The sequence below is a fragment of the Passer domesticus genome, chromosome 8 (assembly GCF_036417665.1).
Source record: "Passer domesticus isolate bPasDom1 chromosome 8, bPasDom1.hap1, whole genome shotgun sequence".
Taxonomy (NCBI): Eukaryota; Metazoa; Chordata; class Aves; order Passeriformes; family Passeridae; genus Passer; species Passer domesticus.
The window spans coordinates 545,779-568,991 of NC_087481.1; the positions used below are offsets into that span (position 1 = coordinate 545,779).

The 23,213-nt window shown below is 54.9% G+C and overlaps 1 protein-coding gene across 1 annotated transcript in view; it reads right to left on the reverse strand.

The window, feature by feature from the left end:
- Positions 1-23,213, reverse strand: part of LOC135306026 (zinc finger protein 345-like) — a gene marked incomplete at its 3' end in the record, with an annotated part of 155,699 nt that overhangs the window by 63,130 nt on the left and 69,356 nt on the right. The gene's annotated exons all lie outside the window — the stretch shown is intronic.

The window sequence follows — 23,213 nt, forward strand, 5'->3', positions numbered from 1 at the left end:
GGGGAGCGCAGTGACCTGGAGTGGGCAAACGGGGTGTGGCACAGCTTTGAGGGCGTGGTGCAGCAGTTTGCGCGACAGCTCGCACAGGCAGGGTTGCAGGTTTCCAGGTGTTCTGGTTTGAAAGCAAAACCAGTGAGAGTCTCCAAGTCAGAAATACAATTTATTAGGAAAAGGGAAAGAAAACAAAATGCATGCAGTAATACAAAAGAAAAACCACTGACAGAGCCAGAATACAACCTGACACAGTGCTAGTTAGGGTGGTGGTAGCAGTCCAGATGAAATGGTCTTGTTGAAGTGGTGATCCCTTTGAAATGATCTGGTAGCTCTTCTCCTCTGGAAACCAGTGGGTAAGGGCTACCTGTTCTGTCCCAAATCCCAGATTATATCCAAGGGGGGGATGCTCAGCTCCTCCCCCTGGGCGGAGCATCTCACAATGGGCTGTTATTCTATGAGTCATATCATGGGCTCACAAAGGGAGTTATCTCTGAGTCATGAGGAAAGGCATTGATGGGGCCATTAACAGGAGATAAGGAAAAACAATGCCCCTCCTGGTTTCAACAGCTCTTGAAGATGGGAATAGAATACATCTTTATGTTGTAACCTAGGACACCAGGTGTCCCCTGTTCAAAAGGTTTGCTGTGTGTTGCTTTCGGTGTTTTTGTTGTTTGGTTTCAGGTTTCTGTTAGTAATGGTCTTTACACAATCAAAAACCCCAGTTAGTGCAAATCTATGTAAACAAATTGAACCCTCCAAAAAGGAAATGACCATACAGACACATTCTTCTGTGGAGAGTTTTAGCTTGTCAGTTGTTTCAGGGGGTGTTGCAGAGGAGCTCTGCCTGATGTGTGAACAGGTCAAAGATCTCCTCACATTAGTGGATGAGCTTAGAGAGAAAGTTGAAAGCCTAAGGAGTATCATGGAAAGTGAAAAGGAAATTGACTGGTGGAGTTCAGCCCTTCCATCCTTGAGGGGATGCATCATGGGTCAGAGGACTCCCATGCCTCCCACTGTCAGGCAATAGAAGAATGCTTGGTAGATGAAGGGGACTGGAAATGGGTCCCTGCTCAGGGAAGTTTTAATAAAAACTCCTCCCGATCCCCATCCCTTAGTCAGGTGCCACTTCAGAACAGGTATGAGCTCCTGGATCTAGAGAGTCAGGAAGACTTAAAAAGAAAATTATCTGCCTCCCAATTATGATTCATCTATAGGACGGATCACCACTTCTAACATCAAAAAGAGAAAAAGAGTAGTCGTAGGGGGTGACTCCCTTATAAGGGGAACAGAGGGCCCCATATGTTGACCAGACCCACCCCACAGAGAGGTCTGCTGCCTCCCTGGGGCCCGGGTACAGGATATTACTGAGACACTGCCTCTGATTCAGCCCTCTGATTATTACCCACTGCTGATACTCCAGGCTGGCAGTGATGAGATTGAAAATAGGAGTGTGAGGACAATTAGAAGGGACTTCAGGGCATTGGTTCAGATGGTTAATAGGACAGGGGCACAGGCAGTCTTTTCCTCAGTCCCTTTGGTGGAAAGGAATAGGAGAGCTCAAATTATTAACAGGTGGCTTAAGGGTTGGTGTTACCAACAGAATTTTGGATTCTTTAATAATGCGGCAACTTTTACAGCATCTGGTCTGCTTGGAGCAGATAGGCTCCATCCTTCTGTTAAGGGCAGAAGAATTTTAGCTAGTGAACTGGCAGAACTTGTTGAGAGGGCATTAAACCAGGATTGAAAGGGGGAAGGGGATGCAGCTGGGCTGTCTGGAAGCAGGCCCAAGGGTGGTAAGCCTGACTTAGGGGTGAAATCAGCAGCCCAGTTGAGGTGCATGGATGCCAGTGCACGCAGCATGGGTAACAAACAGGAAGAGCTGGAGGCCATGGTCCAGCAGCAGAGCTGTGATATAATTGCCATTACAGAAATGTGGTGGGATGACTCACATAGCTGGAGTGCTGCACTGGATGGCTACAAGCTCTTCAGGAGAGACAGGAAAGGGAGAAGAGGTGGAGGGGTGGCCCTTTATATTAGGGAGGCTTTGGACACCAGAGGTATTGAAACTAATGAGGATGGAGTTGAATGCCTTTGGGTGAGAATTAGAGGGAAGGCCAACAAGGCTGACATCCTACTGGGAGTCTGTTACCATCCACCCAGGCAGGAAGAAGTGGTGGACAACTCATTCTGTAAGCAGCTAGAGAATGTTTCTGGATCATCAACCCTTGTTCTTGTAGGTGACTTCAAACTCCCAGACAACTGTTGGGAACGTAATACAGAAGAAAAAAGGCAGTCCAGGAAATTTTTTGTGTGTGTAGAGGACAACTTTTTGTCGCAGCTGGTGGGTGGGCTGACCAGGGGATGGACTATGTTAGATCTGTTGTTTGCAGAGGTGGGCTGGTGGGAGATGTGGTGGTTGGAGGCCACTTGGGGCAGAGTGATCATGAAATTATGGAGTTCCTGATATTTGGTGAAGTCGGGAGGAACATCAACAAGGCTTTTATACTGGACTTCCAGAGGGCAGACTTTGGCCTATTTAGGAGGCTTATTCAAAGAGTTTCTTCGGAAGCAGCCCTTAAAAGCAAAGGAGTTCAGGAAAGGTGGGCGTGCTTCAAAACAGAGATCTTGAGGGCACAGGAACAGACTGTCCCTGTGTGCCAAAAGATGAGGTGAGGAGGCAATCGCCCAGCCTAGAGGGGAGGAAGGTTTTGGAAAACATTAAGAATGAAAAGAGGATTAATCATCTTTGGAAGGAGGGTCAGGTCTCTCACGAAATATTTAAGAGGGTTTCTAGAGCATGTAGTAAAAAATTCAGGGAGGCCAAAGCTCATTTTGAAATTAAGATGGCGACTTCTGTAAAGGATAATAAAAAATGCTTTTACAAATATATCAATGGTAAAAGGAAGGGTAAAACCAACTTCTGTTCTATATTGGATGAGGGAGAGAACTTAGTAACTGCAGATGAGGAGAAGGCAGAAGTGCTTAACGCCTTCTTTGCCTCAGTCTTTGGTGGGAAGACAGCTTGTCCCCAGAAGAACTGTCCTCTTGGGTTGGTTGATGGTATCAGGGAGGAGAATGGGCTCCCACTATTCAGGAGGAGGCAGTCATAGAACTTCTGAGCTGCTTGGATGTTCATAAATCCACAGGACCAGAAGGGATCCACCCCAGGGTGATGAGGGAGCTGGCAGATGAGCTTGCCAAGCTGCTCTCCAGCATTTACCAGCAGTCCTGGCTCACTGCTGAGGTTCCAGATGACTGGAAGCTGCCCAGTGTGACACCCATTCACAACAATGGGTGGGAAGGAGGATCCTGGTAATTACAGGCCAGTCAGCCTGACCTCAGCACCTGGTGAGGTGATGGAACAGTTTATACTGAGTGTCATCACCCAGCACTTCCAGCATGGCCAGGGTATCAGACCCAGCCAGCAGGGGTTCAGGAGGGGTAGGTCGTGTTTGACCAACCTGGTCTCTTTTTATGACCAGGTGACCCTCCTGGTGGATGCAGGACAGGCTGGGGATGTGTCTATTTGGACTCCAGCAAGGCCTTTGGCACTGTCTCCCACAGCACACTCCTGGAAAAGCTGCAGCCCAGGGCTGGGACAGGAGCACTCTGTGCTGGGTTCAGAACTGGCTGCATGGCCGGCCCAGAGAGTGCTGGTGAGTGCTGCTGCATCCAGCTGGCAGCCAGGCACCAGTGCTGTCCCTCAGGGCTCTGTGCTGGGGCCAGGGCTGTTCAATATTTTTATTGATGATATGGATGAGGGGATTGAGTCTTACATTAGTAAATCTGCAGACGACACTGAGCTGGGAGCGTGTGTCCATCTGCTGGAATGTAGGAGGGCTCTGCAGGCCGACCTGGAATGGTTGGAGGGATGGGCAGAGTCCAATAAGATGAAGTTTAATAACTCCATGTCCCAAGTCCTGCAGTTTGGCCACAATAACCCCCTGCAATGCTAGAGGCTGGGGATGGTGTGGCTGGACAGTGCCCAGGCAGAAAGGGACCTGGGGGTCCTGCTCGACAGCCGGCTGCACATGAGCCAGCAGTGTGCCCTGGTGGCCAAGAAGGCCAATGGCTCCTGGCCTGGATCAGGAATGGTGTGGCCAGCAGGAGCAGGGAGCTCATTCTTCCCCTGCACTTGGCACTGGTGTACTTGGCATTATTCCCCTGGACTGGCACTGTACCTCGAGTGCTATGTCCAGTTCTGGGCCCCCCAATTTAGGCAGGACATTGAGGGCCTGGAGTGTGTCCAGAGAAGGGCAACAAGGCTGGTGAGGGGCTTGGAACATAAGTCCTTTGAGGAACAACTGAGGAAGCTGGGGTTGTTTAGTCTGCAGAAAAGAAGACTCAGAGGTGACCTTATCCCTCTCTACAGTTTCCTGAAAGGTGGTTGTAGTCAGGTGTGGGTTGGTCTCTTTCTCCAGCAACGACTGACAGAACCAGAGGACACAGTCTTCAGCCACACCAATGGAAATATAGGTTGGATTTTAGGGAAAAGTTTTTTACAGAAAGAGTGATAAAGTATTGGAGCAGTTTGCCAAGGCAGGAGCTGAACACTGTGCCGAGGTCCCTACTGCGAAGCCACAGAGGGACATGGCTCCGGGGCAGCTGAGTAGGAGAATGCATTTCACCAGATTTTGAAATGTTCCAGGAAAAAAACCCTAAAAACAACTAGCCAATGTGGAATTAAGAGACCTAAGTGATGTCTGAAGATGAGGAACTGCTAAATATCTGCTAAGATCCTTTTACTTCTCACCCTAACCTGAAAAGGTCTTAACTAGAAAGAGGACCTGGAATGTTAGACTGAAAAAGTGGAATCTCCTAATCTCCTGTGAGGACGGAAGCCCCAGCTCTGCCTGGAGACCAGCGGACAAAGCTGCATCCTCCTCCTCCTCCTCCTCCGTGCCACTCCTGGGAGCAGCGGCAGCGTGGGTGCAACCCGTCGATTTCTCCCCACCTGAGCTGATTCTTTTTAACAAAGGCATTAAAAAGGAGAAAGATCTCCTGTCCTCTTTATTACAAATACCAGATGACAACACTCTTTCACTGATCTGAAAAGGATGACAAATTCAGAAAGCCTTTCCTGGGAGTGATCGCTCTGTTGTCACTCCCTCTGGCTCTGGGGATAGCTGCTGCAGCCACAGGATACAAACTCTTGGTGTTTCCCAGATCCCAGTCCGGAGCAGGTTTGAGTGGTTCCAAAAAGGGAAAGGAAAAAACAGTCCAGGGAAAAATGTGGACTGCTTAGGTGAACTAACTAACTAAGCAGAAGCAAAAAGCAAAAGCAAAGCAGGAGCACAGCAAGAAGCAAGAGCAAAGCAAAAGCAAAAACCAAAGCCAAAAAGCAAAAGCTACACTATGTACTTCCCCGTCTCTCTGTCCTGCCAGCCGTGGGGGAGCAGGCTGATAACAAACCAAAACAAACCTTGCTCTTCAGAGCCAGTCTTGAAGGCACAGTACATAATATCCAGCATTAACAGAACACACGACTGGGGATACAAGCATCATAACCTCACCCTAGGACATTCCACCCCTTATCCCCATATCGTCAACATACTAACATAAAACTTCCATCTGTTCCCCCCCAAAATTACAAGCTATACTCATCCTCACCCCACAATCAGATCTCCCTGAGGTACACATTGTGTTTTTCCATCTCTTTGCATTATCCACCATGTGCAACCTGGTCCCTGAGCAAAGACAACCCCACAAATGGGTTTGTCTGTACTCGAGGCAGAATTGATCCACACGGTCTTCCCTAACAAACCTCTGACATGTACCACTGCGACTTTATCTCCATCTGTTATATTCAGGGACTCAGACTGGGCAGGACCTGCTTGGCTGGTGGAACCTCTAGTGTTAACTAACCAGGTGGCCTTTGCTAAATGCTGTTCCCAATTTTTGAAAGGTCCCCCACCCAAGGCTTTCACCTGGGTTTTTAGTAGTCCATTGTACCTCTCCATTTTGCCTGCAGCTGGTGCACGGTAGGGGATATGGTACACCCATTCAATGCCATGTTCCCCAGCCCAGGTGTTGATAAGGCTGTTCTTGAAATGAGTCCCATTGTCTGACTCAATCCTCTCAGGGGTACCATGCCTCCACAGGACTTTCAAGGCCCAGGATGGTGTTACGGGCCATAGCATGAGGCACAGGGTAGGTTTCCAACCATCCTGTGGTGGCTTCTACCATTGTGAGCATGTAGCGCTTGCCTTGGCGTGTCTGGGGCAGTGTGATGTAGCCAATCTGCCAGGCCTCCCCATACTTGTACTTGGACCACCAACAACCATACCATAGGGGCTTCACCCTCTTGGCTTGGTTGATGGCAGCACACGTCTCACAGTTATGGATAACCTGAGAAATACTGTCTATGGTTAGATCCACCCCTCAGTTTTGTGCCCACTTAGAGGTGGCATCTCTGCCCTGATGACCTGAAGCATCATGGGCCCATGGAGCTAGGAACAACTCCCCCTTATGTTGCCAATCTAAGCTTATTTACGACACCTCTATCTTTGCAGCCTGATCTACCTGCTTGTTGTTTTGGCGTTCCTCACTAGCCTCACTCTTGGGGACATGGGCATCTACATGACAGGCTTTCACAGGTAGCTTCTCTACCTCAGTGGCAATGTCTTTCCACTCATCAGCAGCCCAGATTGGATTTCCTCTATGCTGCCAGTTGGCCTTTTCTGCCTTTCTAACCAACCCCACAGAGCATTGGCTACCATCCACGAATCAGTATAAAGGTAGAGCTTTGGCAACCTCTCTTTCAGCAATGTCCAGGGCCAGCTGAATGGCCTTGAGTTCAGTAAGTTGACTTGATCCACCTTCTCTTTCAGTAGCTTGTGCATCCTGTCATGCGGAGCTCCACACGACTGCTTCCCACTTCCAGTTCATCCCTATGATGTGACAAGAACCATCAGTGAAAAGAGCATAGCGTGTTTACTCTGCTGGTAGTTGGTTGTATGGTGGAACTTCTTTAGCCCATGTCACTTGTTCCTGCTCCTCTTCGTCAGTGAGACCAAAGTTCTTACCTTCCAGCCAGCTTGTAATTGTCTCCAAAATCCCAGGGTGATTCAGGTTTCTAATAGGGGCATGCTGTGTGATGAGGGCAATCCATTTGCTCCATGGGGCATTGGTGGCATGGTGGGTAGGGGGAACTTTTCCTTTAAACATCCACCCCAGCACCGGTAGTCAGGGTGCCAGGAGGAGTTGTGTTTCTGTGCCAATCACCTCCAAGGCCGCTTGAACTCCTTCATAGGTGGCCAAGATTTCCTTCTCTGTGGGAATGTAGCTGGCTTCGGATCCTCTGTGACTTTGGCTCCAGAATCCCAGTGGTCTGCCTCGAGTCTCCCCAGGCACCTTCTGCCAAAGGCTCCAGGACAAGCCATTGCTCCTGGCTACAGAGTAGAGCACATTCGTTACCTCCGGTTCTATCGTGACGGGGCCAAGGGCTACTGCATGAGTGGTCTCCTGCTTGATCTGGGCAGAGGCTTGTTGCTGTTCAGGGCCCCACTGGAAATTGTTCTTTTTGCAGGTGACCAGGTAGAGAGGGCTCACAATCCGGCTGTACTCGTGTCATGGTTTGAGGCTGGCTCAATGCCAGTGCCCCCCATGAAAATATACTTTCCCTAGTGGCTTCTGTGAGATGTGATCAGGAACAGAGCAAAGCAGGCTCCAACTTAGGAATAAAGGAAACAAACGTTGTTAATTACAACATCTAAAAAGGAACAGACACAAAACTAAGAATGAAACCCCTCCAAATACATTTCTCCTCCTCTCCCTCCTTTTCTTCCACAGCATGAAATAAATTGAAACATAACAATGAAATAAAGATAAATTTCCACACCATCACCATCTCTCAGATAAGCAACTTTTGAGTCCATCATCCCCACTCAAATAATCAATTCTGAAGTCCATTAGGGAGACAAGAGTCCCCCCCCTTGCACCATAGGCTTCCCCCAGAAACACAATTGAAACCTCTTGTGATTCCATGCCACTCGTGGCACTGCCTGGAGAACATTTGCCCTTTTGACTTCTTCCCTCCATGTCCACTGTTCTCACCACTGCACATGGACCAGGACTGCTTTTAGGGTTCCCCATTTAAGGATGCTCCACCCAGTTCCAAAAGCAGCAGTCTCTCAACTTTGGGACACCAGTCCCCCCCAGATTTACCCCCTGGGGCCGAGGGGTCTTGTGAACAGAGATCTTCCCCTCCACAGAAGACACAGGGCATCCCACACCCTCCTCAGCCATCTCTGTTCACTCCACTGCTTCACTCTTGGCTCCAAGGCACTGCCTCCCCCTAAATGCAGTCTCTGTGTGACAGGAAAAACATGGGTCTGTCCATGACCAAACAAGAAGGAGTCCAGCTCAAGGCCACTTCATCATCTCCTCCCACCTAGGACTCTTCTCACCTCTTCTAACATCTCTCACTTGCACCAGCTTTCTTCACACTTGCCCATTTCCTCTGGCTTCATCTCTCTCTCATCTCATTCAGATTCAGGAGGATCGGTATTTGTAAGGTTTCCATTATTCTATGAAGGGGTTAAAATCTTTGCCTCTGTTTCCCCAGAACTCCCACAGCTGCCAGGAACCTTCTCTCGATGCATCCCTCGCTTCTGGCTGGCTGTGCTGCCAGTCCACGATACCGAATTTCAAGGCAGCACAGGCACTGGCTCTCTTTCTCTCTCTCTATCTCTCTCCAGGGGGGTAGGAGGGGGGCCTGATGCTTCTCAGGCTCCTCCACCCTTCCATCTTGCAAGGCCTTCACCCCCCTCCTCTGCCCAAGGCTCAGGCCTACCTCACCTGGCCGCATGGCTTCCCTCCCCCAGCCAGCCCCGGCTGGGCAGGGGAGCTCTGAGCTTCTCCACTGACCAGGACCAAGAGAGAGCTCTCCTGGGAGTTCTTGCTTTTAACCCCCTGTGTTCTCAGAGGCGGTCCACACCTTCAGTGGCCAAACCAGGTGCCAATATTCCAATCCAAGCACTGATTGGTTTGACCACAACCTCCCAAAAAACTCACTTCCTTCTTAACCTATGACAGGTTGGGAGAAAATTTGCCTTGGTATCATTTTGTCACAGTATGTACCATTTTTAAAGTAACCCCAAAAACACATAGTTAGCATGTGATAGCTCTGAATCCATGTGTCTGCCTTGCAGTGGAAGTTAAAGATCCATTAAATCCTCACCTTATTAACCATAAAGCAAACTGGATAACAGCCACAGCAGCCTTAGCTATGGTTAGCCTGTGTTCCCAGGGATGTCGGGGTGCTGCTGATGGAGCAGAAGGAAGAGCTCCAGGCTCTCTGTGAGGGTGAGTGAGAGCAGCGGGCTGTCAGCGGGGCTGACCGGGTGAGCTGCAATGCCTGGGCAGGGAGCTGCAATCCCTGCCCCGGCTGCGGTGGGCTTTGCTCCTTTTGTGGACAAGGGGTGGTGTGGGCAGAGCACACAGAGATTTTAGGGACATGGGTGAGGGGATTCATGGCCAGCACCTTGCAGCTGATCCCCTTGGCTGCTCTTGTCTTGTGGGCATGGCAAGAGCTGGGTGGGATGGCCCTGGCAGGAAAGTCTCCTTGGATTCCTGCAGATCCAGGTTCTGACAGTGGCTCTGTTCCTCTCTCTTCCAGCCCCTCAAGCCCTGAGTGAAAACAACAGACCCTCCCACATAAGCATATTTGTTCAGGTGATGTTCCAGGGAAGAGCTGCAGAACTACTTTCATTTGCTGGCTCAGAAGAGCCTGTGTCTCTTTAAGACCTCCAGATCCCTTGGAAGGTGAGACCACCTGGAGACCAGAGGAGACCAGCTGGAGCTCCAGGCACAGCTGATGACTGGCGCAGCTGAGCCTGTGGGAAGCTCCCATAGCTCCTGCCTTCTCCCTCCCTGCTGACAGCTGCCTCCCTCCAGCCCTCAGACCCTGCCCATCCCCTTTCTTCCCTCTCAGCTCACCCCTTTGCTTCACCTTCCATTAATAAACAGTTTGGCTTCCTCGCTTTGCCTGCATCTCTGTGGAACTGATGCAATACAAATCCAGAGCCCTGGGACACACAGGCCACTCCTGCTGTTCTCTTCCACGCCGTGTTTTGTGCACAGACACAGAGGAATGAGGGCAAATCAGGCTGGAAAGGTCCCTGTGCTGAAGGTCCAGTTCCACAACACTGTGCAGTTACAGATCTTGCTGAGCACCCTGGAGCCCCTGGACTTTGGAAGAGCCAAGCTCAGGATGCTCTGAACCCAGCTGTGAGGGATTCCATGGCAAGCATCCACAGAGGGCAAAGGAGCTTGGAAATGCTGGACGGTTTCAAGAACAGCTTCCTGAAAGCACAGCAGTGCTCCATCCCTGCACAGGATCAGGAAGAGGGCAGAACCAGAGACCATCCGGGCTTAACAGAGAGCTTTGGGTGTGCCTAAGAGCAAATGAAGCAGCAGCACGGTGCCCGAGACTCAGAAGCGCGACCGTGCCAGTGCCCAGAGCCTTGTCAGACAGTGCTGGGATCTTGGGTGTGGTTCTGGTCCCCACAGCTGAGGAATGGCAGCCCCAGCCTCAGACCCAGTCAGAAATCCAAGCAAGTGAGACCAGAGGGAGGGCACCCTTCCAGTTTCTCTGGGGCATGGCCGCCAAACAACCCCTGCTGCTTCTTCCTCCGCCTGTGTTTGGGGTGTGCTGCTGGCAGAGCCAGCCAGGTTGTGCTCTGTGTTCCAAAGCCTGTTGGGTGCAGGCATGAAAAGCACTGTGTGCACAGCAGAGAGTCCTGGAAGGTGCTGGCAAGAGCATCCTGCGGGGACAGGGCTCTGGTGTCTGGCTGGAAAAGCCTGGTTTTGCTGCTGTGACCACAGGCAGGAGTTGAGGCAGCTGAAGAGGCAGCGAGCAGCCTGTGTTTGTAGAGGGCCTGGGGCTGCACGCCTGAACCTTCACCTGGAAACTCACTTGGGGAATACGAGCTAGAGCTGGAGTGCCTGTCCTGAAAGGACCTGAAGTCATTCAGCCTTGCCAGCTTTTCTTAAGAGTGTGTTGCTGTTCCCCAGGAAAGCTACACATTTGGGGAAATGCCTTTGGAGGAAAGGGGCTTGCTTCTCAAGGAAAGTGCTTCCCAGGGAGCTCCCAGTGAGGTAGGTAAAAGTGTCCCCTTTGGCTCTCTGTGGTCCTTTCAGTCCTTGAGGACTGTTGCACTTGGCAGAGGGGCAGGGCAAGGGAGAAGGCTGTGAAGAGCAGGTTTGGCATCTGCCTGGACCTGTGGAGACCAACCCAAGCACCTGCAGCGGGGTGTGTTCCCCCACTTTGGACAGAGGTGTGAGCAGGAGCATCTCTGTCCAGCCACAAGCTCCAAAACTCTCTGAGATCTGTGAATTAAAAGTCTTTATGCACACACTTTTCACATCTTCCCTGTCTGCTGTGTTTCAACTCTTGGCAAGATGCATTTGCCTCTTGCTTGGTGGAAGCTGCTGTGGCCCAGGGCCAGCACAGAGCTGGGCTGGGTGGGTCAGGCAGCATGGCAAGTCTTGGTGTGTCCCTGGCCTCAGAAAAGGCTTGGAAGCTTTGCCTCCCCAGGTGTTCTGCTCATTGGCTCTCCCTGTGCATCTTGGAGAGAACAAGGTAGGCATTTCTGGCAGCTGGGCATCAGCAGGCTTTAAACTGGGGCCGTGTTGTGGAGCAAGCCCAGCTGAGATACCCTGAGAGGAGCCCAGTGCTCCTTGCTCCCCTCTGCTGACTCATGAGCGTTTGTCTGGTTTTGGGATGACCCTGGCTGTGTCAGAGGGTGCTACGTGGACACGAGACAGCCGGTCCTGTCCCGCTGGGTCCCAGCAGTGCCTCGCAGCAGTCCTGCATCCACATCAGGATGGCCAACAGAGGTCTTGGAAGCTGAGGCAGCTGATTTTAAGCTTGTGCAGGTGCCTACATGCCAAGGCCAACGGTGTTCCCTCAGGATACAGCAGTCCTGAGTGGTCTCCCTCATTCAAAGAAATTGGCCTTTTTACTGACCTGGCAGGAGGGCAGGAGTCTGCCCCCCACTAAAATATTTCTCTGCCACGTATAAATTTCAGTGGGTTGATGTAGGAATTGCATCAAACACACCATCCATCTTTATGCTGCTGAGATGATTTGATTGGCAGGGGGTTCAAAATACACTGTGTCAGATTCCTATACTTGAAGCTGATGTCCAGATACTGGCCAGAAGCAGTCTCGATGCCCTAAAAAGCACAAAGTCTTCCTCATGCCTTCTCTGCACTGGGCTGATTCTGTATTTCCCCTTAGTTCTTCTGGTAGACTATGTCTAAAGCTTTTTCCCAAGTCACTCTCATGTCAAGTTAGGCCAGCCAGGTTTTTCTTATGCTAATTGGTGCTAAGTACTTATGTCTATCTGTGCTAATTACTTGTTTACTAATGTGAATGCCTTGTGCTTACTTATGTCAAACAAAGGCCTTGTTTCATTGCCAAAGGTGCCTGAGGCAGCCTGCTCCTTGTGGCAGCTGTAGCTTTCCTGTGGAATGTTCTACCTGCCCTGAGAGTAAAGAGGGAGCTGGAGAAAGAGCTGGCCAGGCTGCTCTGGATCCTTGACCAGCAGTCCTGGTTAAGTGGAGAAGTCCGAGCTGAGCAAAGGTGCCAATGGGACAGCCGTGCACAGGAAGGCTCGGTGGGAAGGGTGATCCAGGAACCACAGGCCTGGCAGCCTGAGCTGCCACCGGGGAAGGCCTTGGAGCAGATCCTCCTGAGGGCCATCCCACAGCACGTGCAGGGAACCAGGGCGTCTGCTGGAGGGTGGGAAAGCTCTGCGGAGGGACGGGGACAGCTGGGGGTCCTGGCGGGGTGTTAACAGCTTCTGTGGGGGAGTTTGGGGAGTTGGTGTTGATGGGGTGTTGGAGAAGGCGTTGTCTGGAAGGTGAGAGGTCTTGGCTGGAATTTGAGTCAGTTTGAAGGCAGCATCTATGGCTTGGCACAGCTTTGGTTACGGAGGGCAGAAAGACTATCTGTGACTTTTCCTCTTCATGGTCCTGATTCTCCTGCAGGGAACAACAGGGGAGAGCTGTACTTTACTGGCCACTGAGATAACTGTACCAGGGGGAGGATTAGCCCTTTTGCCATCTACTCATTTGTTTGGGCTACTTTTGTAACACTGAGTGGACTTTCATTTATTGAGAGCTTTTATTCCTTAAGAGAATTTGGATAATATCATCCTTTCACAGAAAACTGTTTGCAAACCAAAGAATGGCCCTTTTTCTTTTGCCTCTGTGTAGTGTTATGTTCTGTAAAGTGACTCTCAGCGGACGAGGTTAATGCAAATGAGTTGCTGCTTTGAGATGGGAAGCAAAATTCCAGCTCTTCACCTTCTCAGGTCATCCCAATCAATTTGGGAAGTTTGCAACTTTTTGGAACTACTTGAGTTGAGCAACGGGAAGTAAAGCTTTCCTGAAGTGAGGCTTGTTAAATGCCAGATTCTTCTGTGCCTACCCCACTAAGGTGTTTTTGTGCTGAAGGAAATTACTTCAATAAGAAAAATAATTTCAGGATGTAGGGCTTCTGATTGAGACCAAGTGTTGCCAGCAGTTGTTCCGGGTGCTCCTGCCAACAGTCCCTGCAGGAAGGAGCACAGCTCCCAGTGCACATGGGCTCATGCTGCCCCAGGCACAGAAGCCCCCCGGGGGCACAGGTCTCTGGGGCAGGAGAGGGACAGCAGCACTGCCAGGGCTCAGGGGGTAGCAGGTATGCTTGGGCAGCGACTCTGCCACACCTGCTGATGTCAGTGCTCCCCTGGCTCCAGGGGTCAGAGCAGCATTTGTGCCCTGGCCCACACGTTCCTTGTCTGGGTCACACCCGTGGGTTTAGGATGGCCAGCAGCCGGGACGTGTCCCAGGGAGGCCGTGCCAGCTTCTGTGGAAGGCCCCGTGCCCTTCCCAGAACAGCTCTGTTGGCAGCCCTGGGGGCTCCTTCTGCTGCCCTGAGCCCGCAGAGCAGGGCAGTGTTTGCTGATGGTTTGAGCCATTCCTAAAGACTCTGTCGGGCTGCATTAGACACTTGGGACCAGGGATTCCTTCCAACCTGGACCACTTTGGGTGGGCTGGGGGTGGCCCCAGGGCAGGGGGCGGTGTGCGCAGGGGCCCTTTGTGACACAGTGCAGCATGGTCACTGTGGCATGGAACGGGTGTCCAAGAGCTCTTTGTGACACGTGGTGACATAGGAGCTGGAGGTGGCAAGACCATGCCACAGTGCTCGGAGCACACAACGGGACAGGACGGGACAGAGCGGTGCTGTGAGGAGCCCCCGCACAGCACACTCGTTCGTGTCTGACCCGGAGCCTTTCCGAGACGTTATTTCTGCAGCTGACCTCGAGGCCAAACCACAGGACTTGCTGAGCCCTGGCCTTCCCGAGGCTTCTCTTCTGCAGGTGCCCTCGAGGGCAGAGCATGGGACTTGGTGTCCTGGAGGCATCTCCCATCCCTGCCGCCGGTGCCCTCGAGGCCAGACCACAATCCTTGACAGGAGTCTCCTGTCCTTGTGGCAGGAGCCCTAGAGACCAGAGTGCAGGACTTGCTGTCCTGCAGCCTTCCTGAGGCTTCTCTCTTGAAGGTGCCTTCCAGGCACGACTGCAGGACTTGCTGACTCTGAGGTTTTCCGAGGCATCTCTCCTGCAAGCAGCCACAAATCCAGTCACTGACATGGAGCAGAGACCCCCAAAAGTGCCCAAGCTGGCCTGGGTGGAGGAGGAGGAAGAAGGCCCTGGAGCTGCCCCAGCACAGGAGACTGAAGAGGTGGTGCCACTCGAGCTGCCACAGGAGGGTGAGTGGCAGAGCTGGGCCACAGGACTTGTGCCTGCAGCCAGCTTGGCATCATTGCATCCCATGGCATCCCGTGGCATCCCGTGGCATCCCATCCCATCCCGTCCCATCCCATCCCATCCCATCCCCTGGGGACATGCCCATGGACAGGACGGAAGAGGGGCCAGGCAGACACCCCACAGCAGCCATGCTCCATCCCCTGGGGCATCCCAGGGCTGTCCCTGCCTGGAGAGCGCAGGGCTAGGCTGTGTTCTCTGGCCTCTCCCGCAGCCCTTCAGCTCTGGCTGCGCTCGCTCTTTGCCAGATGCAGCCGTGGGGCAGACACAAGAGCAGGACCCTGCCCGTGGCCGCTTCCGCAGAACAGCGCAGGTACCTGCAGCCATCCCCACCTGGGCTGGGCCTGCTGTCACCACGCTTGGAGCATTCTGTGGAACATCCCTGGCTTCTTGCCCTTCTCCTACAGCTGGTCTGCAAATTCATCAAGCGAATTCGGCAGGAAGAGACCAGCACCATGGGCACTGGGTTCAGAGCATATTCGCACATCTTCAAAACCAAGACCAGTGCTGCCCTGCTGAGCATGCTCGTACAGGAGGGGTTTTGCAATCCAAAGCAAGTAAGCAGCCTGTGGCCAGGTTTTGATCCTCCCAGGAAGTGCTTGGCCTCCCAAGCCACACCCGCTGGTCGCTGGACGCCTTTGAGGCCATGGCAGTGTGCTGGGAAGGGAAGCACTTCCCTGGGGAAGCTGGCAACATTCCTCCCTCTGGCAGCTTTCCAAGTCTCCCTGTGCCTTCTCCAGGTGCCCGCCATGGTGAGGTACATCCACCAGTGGCTCATGGCCAATCAGTTTGTAGAGCACCGGCTGAACAGGACCCTGCTGTATCTCACCAAAGCACAGCCAGCTGATGTAGTCATGACACTCCTGCGTGTGGCCCCATCCTGTGACAGGTATGGGCCCACCTGCCCAGAGGGCTCAGGGCTCCCCAGCCCATCAGCCTGTACAACCTCTCCCAGGTGTCTGACCAACAGAGACTTCGAGGGCTCTCTGGCTGCTCCCTTTGCCACCCTGGCACGTCAGTCCCCGAGCCTGCTGCCATGCCCCCTCGCTGCCCCTCAGGGGCCTGTCCCCACAGGGCTGGGCTGCCTGGCTGCTGCTGGCCAGGGACAGAGGGCAGAGGCAGAGCTGGCAGCCAGTTCAGGTCCCCACTGCTGCCCAAGCCATGGTGCTGTGTCTGAGACCCCCCTGAGACAGAGCTCTAACCCCACAGAGCTGCTTTGACCATGTGGAACAGCATCACGTGCTCGTCCAGGACTGCGGAGCCTGCGCTGCTGATACTCCTGGATGTGCTGAGGAGATGGCCCGAGCACAGCACGTGCACCTCGGATGGGGACAAAACAGGTGTCTTTGTCCTGGCTGTGAGTTTCTGCAACTGGCCTTTGCGGGCCCCAAAGCCGCCTCTCCAGCAGCTCTCCATCCTCCTTCCCCCACTGCATCTCCCTGCCTCAGGCGCTGGGCTGAAACCTGGCCTCGGGGCAGCTTCAGGGGCACCAGGCCCGGTGCTCCCCCTGCCTCTCTCCAGGCCTCTCCCTCCCCTGCTCAGGCCCTGCCACACGGACACCTCAGCACTGAGCGCTGTCTCGGGGGGCTTTGCAGGCAACTGTGGTGATGTGGAAGATCCTCCAGGTGCCCTGTATCCCATGTATTGTGATGGTGTATTTCCCCCGCCTCTTTGTGCATCTGCTCTTCCAATTGCTCTTCAGCACTCTGGATATGCCAGAGGAGGTCCATACCTTCTGGAAGGGATGCCAGCAGCAATACGGCCTTGCCATCAGCCCCAACAGGTGGTCCATCCCACTCCTCCTGTCCCTGCCACATCCCTGGGCAGGAGCCAGTGCTCCAGCGTGACCTGGGCTTTGCTCTGCACGCAGGTTTGCAGTGCGGACCCTGATGTCCCTGCTCTGCCGAATGCAGCACGAGGATGTGGTGGTGGCAATGGAACGCAAGTGTGGCTGGGACACGCTGCTGTGTGCTGACACCCACCACTATGCCGTGGGTCTGCTGGCCAGGTGAGACTCCCTTCTCCCCGCTGCCTCTGACATTCGTGCTCTGTGCCCAGGGAGCCCCACACAGTCCCTGTTGTCATGAACCACAGGGCCTTGTCACTGAGGGACAGCCAAGCAGAGTGGAAAAGGCTGGGAGAGGAGGGTGCCCATAAGGAGCCGCCTCCCAAATAGCCCAGGGCCCCGTGCAGGATGCTGGGGAAAGACCAGACCTCTGTGATTCAGTCCTGGCAGAGGTCTATCCCCCAGCCCACAGTCTTGGTTACTTTTTCTCCTGCCAGGGAGATGTCCTGTGTCTCCATCCCCTTGCGTTCCCAGATCATTCGCTACCTGCTCCGGCTGCTCAGCACCCAGGAGCCACGCTGGGAGCTGCCTGCCCTGGCGTTCCTTGCGGAGGTGAGCCTGATGGCCAGTGCTGCCTCACTGAGCTGCCTCCCAGCTCTCTGCCCTCTCGTAGACACAGCTGCCCGCGCCCTGTGCTGCTGCCTGGACCCAGCCCTGTGCGGTTCTGGGCTCCTGCCGGCCGGGTCCCCTGACACTGCCCTGTGCCTTTCAGGTCCTCGAGTTGCTGGACTTGGGTGAACATGGTGCTAACAGACTCCAGCAAATCTTGTCAAGGCAGCTGCGGAGCGAGTGCAGGGAGAGGCGTCGCCTGGCACTCAGGGTCCTTTTTGAGATCATTGACGATCCCTCAATGGTGAGAAAGGGGGAGCGCCTGAGGCTGAGCTAGAAAATACAGTCACTTGGGCTTGGCTGGGCTCTGGGAACTGGGGCAGATGCTCCCAGCTCTCTTGCCTCCCGGTTCAGCTGCCTGAGTGCTTCGGGACAGACCTTTAGCCTCTGAGCCCTGTGGCAGCAGGATGGATGGTGATTCACAAACTTGTGTTCCGCATAGAGCAAAAAAATGTGGAGCCTGACTGAAAGTCTTGTGGAGCTCCTGTGGGACGCAGATGGAGAGATAGTCAGCATGACAGTCATGCTACTCAGCTTTATCATCTTGGACAATGACATGCTGATACCCAGCCCCATGGCACTGCAGCTGGTTGAGGCGCTCCTGCCAGTCTTTGACCACGTAAGGCTTGCTGCCCCCAGCCACGGCCACTGGGTGCTGCCCAGACACTTTTTGCCCTGTGGATTTGCAGGCTGCGCCAAGCTGAGCCCTGTGCAGCTGATGCTGAGGTCTTTTTTTCTTCCTTTCATACAGGAGAATAGCCATGTGCAGCTGCTCTCCATACTGCTCTTCCGAACATTGGTGACTCTTCCACAGGAAAAGGAAAAAGAGGCCCTGAAGACACACCTGCGCCAGAGCCTGCTGCCAGTCTTCTTCCATTGCCACGATGAGAATCAGCGTGTGGCAGAGGTGAGGACTCGTGGACTGCTGCTGTCCCCCTGGCAGGGGGCTCGGCTGCCTCCTGCCCTGGCGCCTGCCAGGCTGCAGCCTCCTCCACGCCTTGGCACAGGGACGCGGGTCCTGCACCCTGGGCTGTGGGGCCATCTCCGCGTCTCTGCTGCTCTCCAGGCCTCTCTGGAAACACTGCTTTGTGTGGTGGAGTTCCTGAAGAGAAGCAATCTTGAAAAACTGGTGAAGGACAAGAAGCTGTGGAAGTTCACTGAGTGCCTGGTAAGGACGGGCTGGAAGCCCCAGCCTCAGCCTGGAGAAGGCCCCTGAGCGCGGTGCTCAGTGTGCGGCGCTGGCAGCTGTGCCCCTGCCCGCTGCTGCACCCAGAGGCCGGGCGGGCTCTTCTCCAGGCTCCTGTGGGCCCGAGCCGGGGGCCGATGGAGCCCCGGCCCGGCGGGGCTGCGGGATGGGATGGCAGTGCAGCTCCCCAGGCAGCAGCCGGCCCTCTGCCCCCTCCAGAGCCTGGCGCCAGCGGCTGCTGGCCGCGCCTCAGGGCTGTGCGGGCAGGGGAGGCCGGGGCTGGGCGCAGGGAGCGCCTGGCTGAGGGGCTGAGCCCGCGCCAAGCCTTCCCTGCTGCCGATCTCTGCAGCTGGCAGAGGACACGAGCCAAGCGGCCGAGCACCTGCGCCGGGCCCTGCCGTACCTGCGGAACCCACAGGAGTCCCTGCGAGAGGCAGCCATCAGGTTCATGGGTGAGCCACGAGCCCATGGCCATTTTATCTGCTCCCTCCCCGGCCCGCCGCAGCTCGAGCCCAGCCCTGCCCGCTGCCCCGGCAGCGCCGTCCGGGCCCGGCGCCGTGGAGCCCCACCTGGGCTCAGCCCTGCTGCTGCCCTCTGGCAGCCGTGCCCTCGGGCGGCAGCGTGCGGCGTGGCCCGGGCTGAGCCCTGCCGGGCCAGCAGGGCGTGTGGCCGCAGCGCCGGCAGCGCCGCTGGCAGGGAGCTGTGCCGCTGGTGCCGTGACAGGCTCTATGTTCACAGGCATGGCCGGGCGGCACCTGAGGGGGAAGAGGGAAGAGCTCCAGCTCATCTGCAGCGGTGAGTGAGGGCAGCGGGCTGGCAGTGGGGGCTGGCGGGGGCAGCTGCGGGCGCTGCCCCGGCTGCCGAGGGGTCTGCTCCTTGTGCAGTCGAGGGGCAGCGTGGGCAGAGCACACAAGAGATTTCAGGGCCATTGGGGCATTCGTGGCCTGCAGTTTCGGTCTGATCCCGTTTCTCCCTGCTCCCTCCCGGCCATGGCTAGAGCGGGCTGGGATGGCCCTAGCAGGGGGCTCTCCTCAGGTCCCTGCAGATCCAGGATCTGACCATTGCTCTGTTCCTCTCTCTTTCAGCCCTTGAACACCTGACAGAGGACATCAGTAGTGCCGTGTCAGATGCAGCACTTCAAACATTGTATGTCCTCCGGGCACTACAGAGTGGGCGATATTCCATCTTCCAGAGGCTGCAAAATCAATTCCGCAGGGCATGGAGGACACGGCCTCGTCTGTCAGGGCTCGGCTGGCTGTGCTGCTGGAGCTCTGCAGAGAGCTGATCCCAGAGGCTCTGTCTGCTGGGCTCACCTGAGCCAGCAGGAATTTTCCATTTCTTTGAGATTATTCTTTTCTTCTTCTTGTTTTTTTCTTTAGTATATGAATATAGGATGTGTTGTAATAAACAGACTCCCAGGAGCTTTCTTTTGCTGCCCAGGGTCTGCAGGGCATAGGGGAAGAGGGGGAAAAGGGTGTCTGGGCTCAGCTGCCCAGACGTGCAGTGTTGCAGATAAAATGGCCAGAAGCCCCTTGGCCTTTGGTGGGTCTGCTGAAGCCTTTGTGCTGCCAACAGAGCAGGTGGGCAGAGGCTGGAGCTGCAGGGATCCCTGTGAGACTGGTACCTGGAGATGGCCACAAGCCCTGTCCCAGGCAGGAACCACCATCCGTGTCCTCCTGCCTGTGTGCTGCTGGCTGCATTGCTGAGGGCTCCCAGGTGCCTCTGGATGGGGCTCCTCTGGAGCTCCTGGAGGGCTGCGGCGCTGCTGCCGGGCAGCTTGGCCGGGCTGGGGGAGACCCTGAGGGGACGAGGCCATGAAGGGATGAGGGGCAGCAGAAGCCCTGACAGGACAAGGCAGTGGGAAGGCACAAGGCGGGTGGGTGAGGGACTGGGTGGCTCTAACGTTGGCCCGGGGGTGGCAGTGGGTTGGAGACAAAGAGACCACTCACCCTGATTTTCATCTCTGCAAACAGAGAGCGCTTATTCTCAAGCCCTTCATTATAAAAAGCCTTTGAAAAACCCAGTCTGGAAAATGTCATGGGTCTGATCTCTACGCCCCTTCAGATTCTGGGCAGTGAAATGCTGCAGCCTTGGGAGAGATGTGACTGGGCGAGGCCCTGTCAGTCACACCAGGGGCTGGTACCGTCACACAGTACAAGCCAGCCTGCGCTGTGACACACAGCAACAGAGTGCAAGGTACAGCTCCGGGTGCTCCCCATGAACCTCAGCTCTGGGAGCACTGTCTGCCCCAAGCTCCAGGGGCTGCAGTGGGAGCCCGGCTGGGCTCTGCCCTGGGGCCATCCTGCAGGGACAGCTGGAAACAGGGAGCATTCAGCTGCCACAAACAGCCAAGCCAGGGCTGCAGGGCAGCTGCTCCAGCCTGGACTGCACTGCTGTGTGCTGTGCTCTGGGGCTGGGGCTCCCCACACAGGGGACTGGACTGGAGTGCCAGAGGAGACAGAGAAGCTTCAGCTTCAGCCTCACTGAGGTGGCTGCGTGGGCTGGGAAGAGTGGGGAGGCTCAAGGGGATTCACAGAGCTCATCCTGCTGCAAGGATGAAGGGAGTGGGAACTCAGCAGTGAGGAGAGCTGAGGGCTGGAGAGTGGCTCTGAATGACACTAAAATGCCACTGGACCTCTGAAACATTGCTGCTCCTCAGCCAGTGACAGCATGAGTCCCTAAACCTGGGGCTCAGCCCTCCTTGTGGTCAGGGGCAACAAGGAAGGCCAGCAAGTGATGGAGACAGCAATGCGCTGGGAATTCACTGGGGGAAAAAAGGGAGCAGTTGAGAACTAAAAGGCAGATGGGGGAGTGAACTGTTCAGAGAAGGGCTGAGCTACAGCTTGAGCAAGCTGAAAAATGTCATTTGGAGTCATCCCAGATTGATTTGATTTCAGAAGGTATTGAACAAGTTTAATTTTTGGGAGGTGTCACTCTGCAAACTTGAGCTGTGTTGCCAAAATGCTCAAGCAAGTCTGTGCTGCAGGTGACACCATTTCTTCTTTGGCTGATTCCGGCCCGGTGCTGAGCTCCAGCAGAGCCCTGGCAGAGCCCAGAGCAGCCTCAGCATCCACAGAGCCCGGCTGCAAGGAGAGAAAGCAGAAACTGCCCGTCAGCTGAGGGCTCCTGTCCCCTTGTCCCAGCTGCCCGTGGTGCGCAGGCCGTGCTGGCTGTGCCCAGAGCAGTGCCCAGAGCTGCCCATCAGTGCTGCCTTTGGGAGCAGGGCAGGAGGGCAGGACATGTGCCCAGCCTGCAGCCAGCCATGGCACATCCACCTGCTCAGCAGCTGCCCAGAGCAGGATGCTCCTGTGCTCGCTGCCATCTCCCAAAAGCTCTGAGCCCACCCTGCCAAGCAGACGGGGACCCACCTCATGCCATCCATGGCTGGAAGAAAAGCTGGTCCCAAACAATGTCCTCAGCCTGCTCCAAGGGCACAGCCCATCCACGCTGCAGCTGCTCCCAAGAACTTCCTGATCCAGACTGGACCACTTAGAATGCTTCCTCAAGAAAAAACAAACAAATTGTTGAAAAGATGTTAGAGACAAAAAGGGAAAAGAAGAAGAAAGGTCAAAACTCTTAGCTCTGTCAGGGCCTTGAGGAAGGCCCAACCTCTACATGCCAGGGAAAAACCCAGCCATGTGTGAGCAAAGCCCAGGTTTTCTCCCTTCCCCCTGCACTGCCCCCCACAGTAACGGTGATCCCAAAGCAAACAAGGGCAGTGGAGCTGCCCAAGCCCTTCCTTGCCTGCACAGCAAAGCACCTGTGCACAGATTTGGGAGTCCCACCTCTGCTCCCACCATGGGGGTTTGTTTGTGTTGGGCTGGCTGCCCCAGCCCCAGCCCCAGCCCGGGGCACGGTGGGTGCTGGGGGCTGTTGGCAGGGCCAGGAGCCCACTCCCATTTTGTACCCACCCCAGCCCATGCCCCCAGCCCTGCCAAAAGCAGCTGGGCAGCCGACTGAAGGATCAGCTGCATCTGCCCCCGCAAAGGGGGGAACCTTTGCTTCCCAGCCAGGCTGGGCAATGCCCAAATCTGGGAGCATTTCCCCACGTGTGGACTCATCTGCAAATTCCCTGTGGAGTTTGGCTTTGAAGAAGGTGCCACAATCAAAGTGCATCACCTTCAACTGCTGGTGGCCAGGTTGAGGAAGAGGTTGTCATCCTTCATGTCATCCTTGATGTCATCCTCGCTGTCTCCTGCAGCAGCAGCACCACCCGGTACAGCTTCTCTGGGGGCTCCTTCTCCTTCCCTGGGGTGAGACCAGGCTGTCAGGGCTCTGCCCAGGGCCCCAGCTGTCAGGGAACCAGGACAAGCAAAACCTGCTTGGATGGCAGCCACCAGGGCTGGGCAGAGCAGCTCAGCTCCAGCACAAGGGCTGCATGTTCCCATCCCATGACCCTGGTGCAGTGACACGGGCTGGCTTTCTTTGCTTCTCATTGCCAAGGCATGTGTGCAGCTGTAACTTACCAGGGCCCTGCAGCACAGTGTGCCTGTGGCTCTCTCCCTTCTTCTAGGGCAGATGAATATCCTGCATCCAAGGATGACAGAACACCTCTTCTAATGAGGGTCTGGCCAAGGGGTGCATGGATAAACACCACCCAATCAGATTTTGGCACTCTGGGGAGAGAAACCAGAAACTGCCCGTCAGTTGGAGAAGGCTCCTGTCTGCTTTGCTTCACTATTCCCATGCCCAGGCCATGCTGGATGCGCTCAGAGCTGGTCCTGAACTTTCCCATCAATTCTTGGTTTTGGGGGAGAGC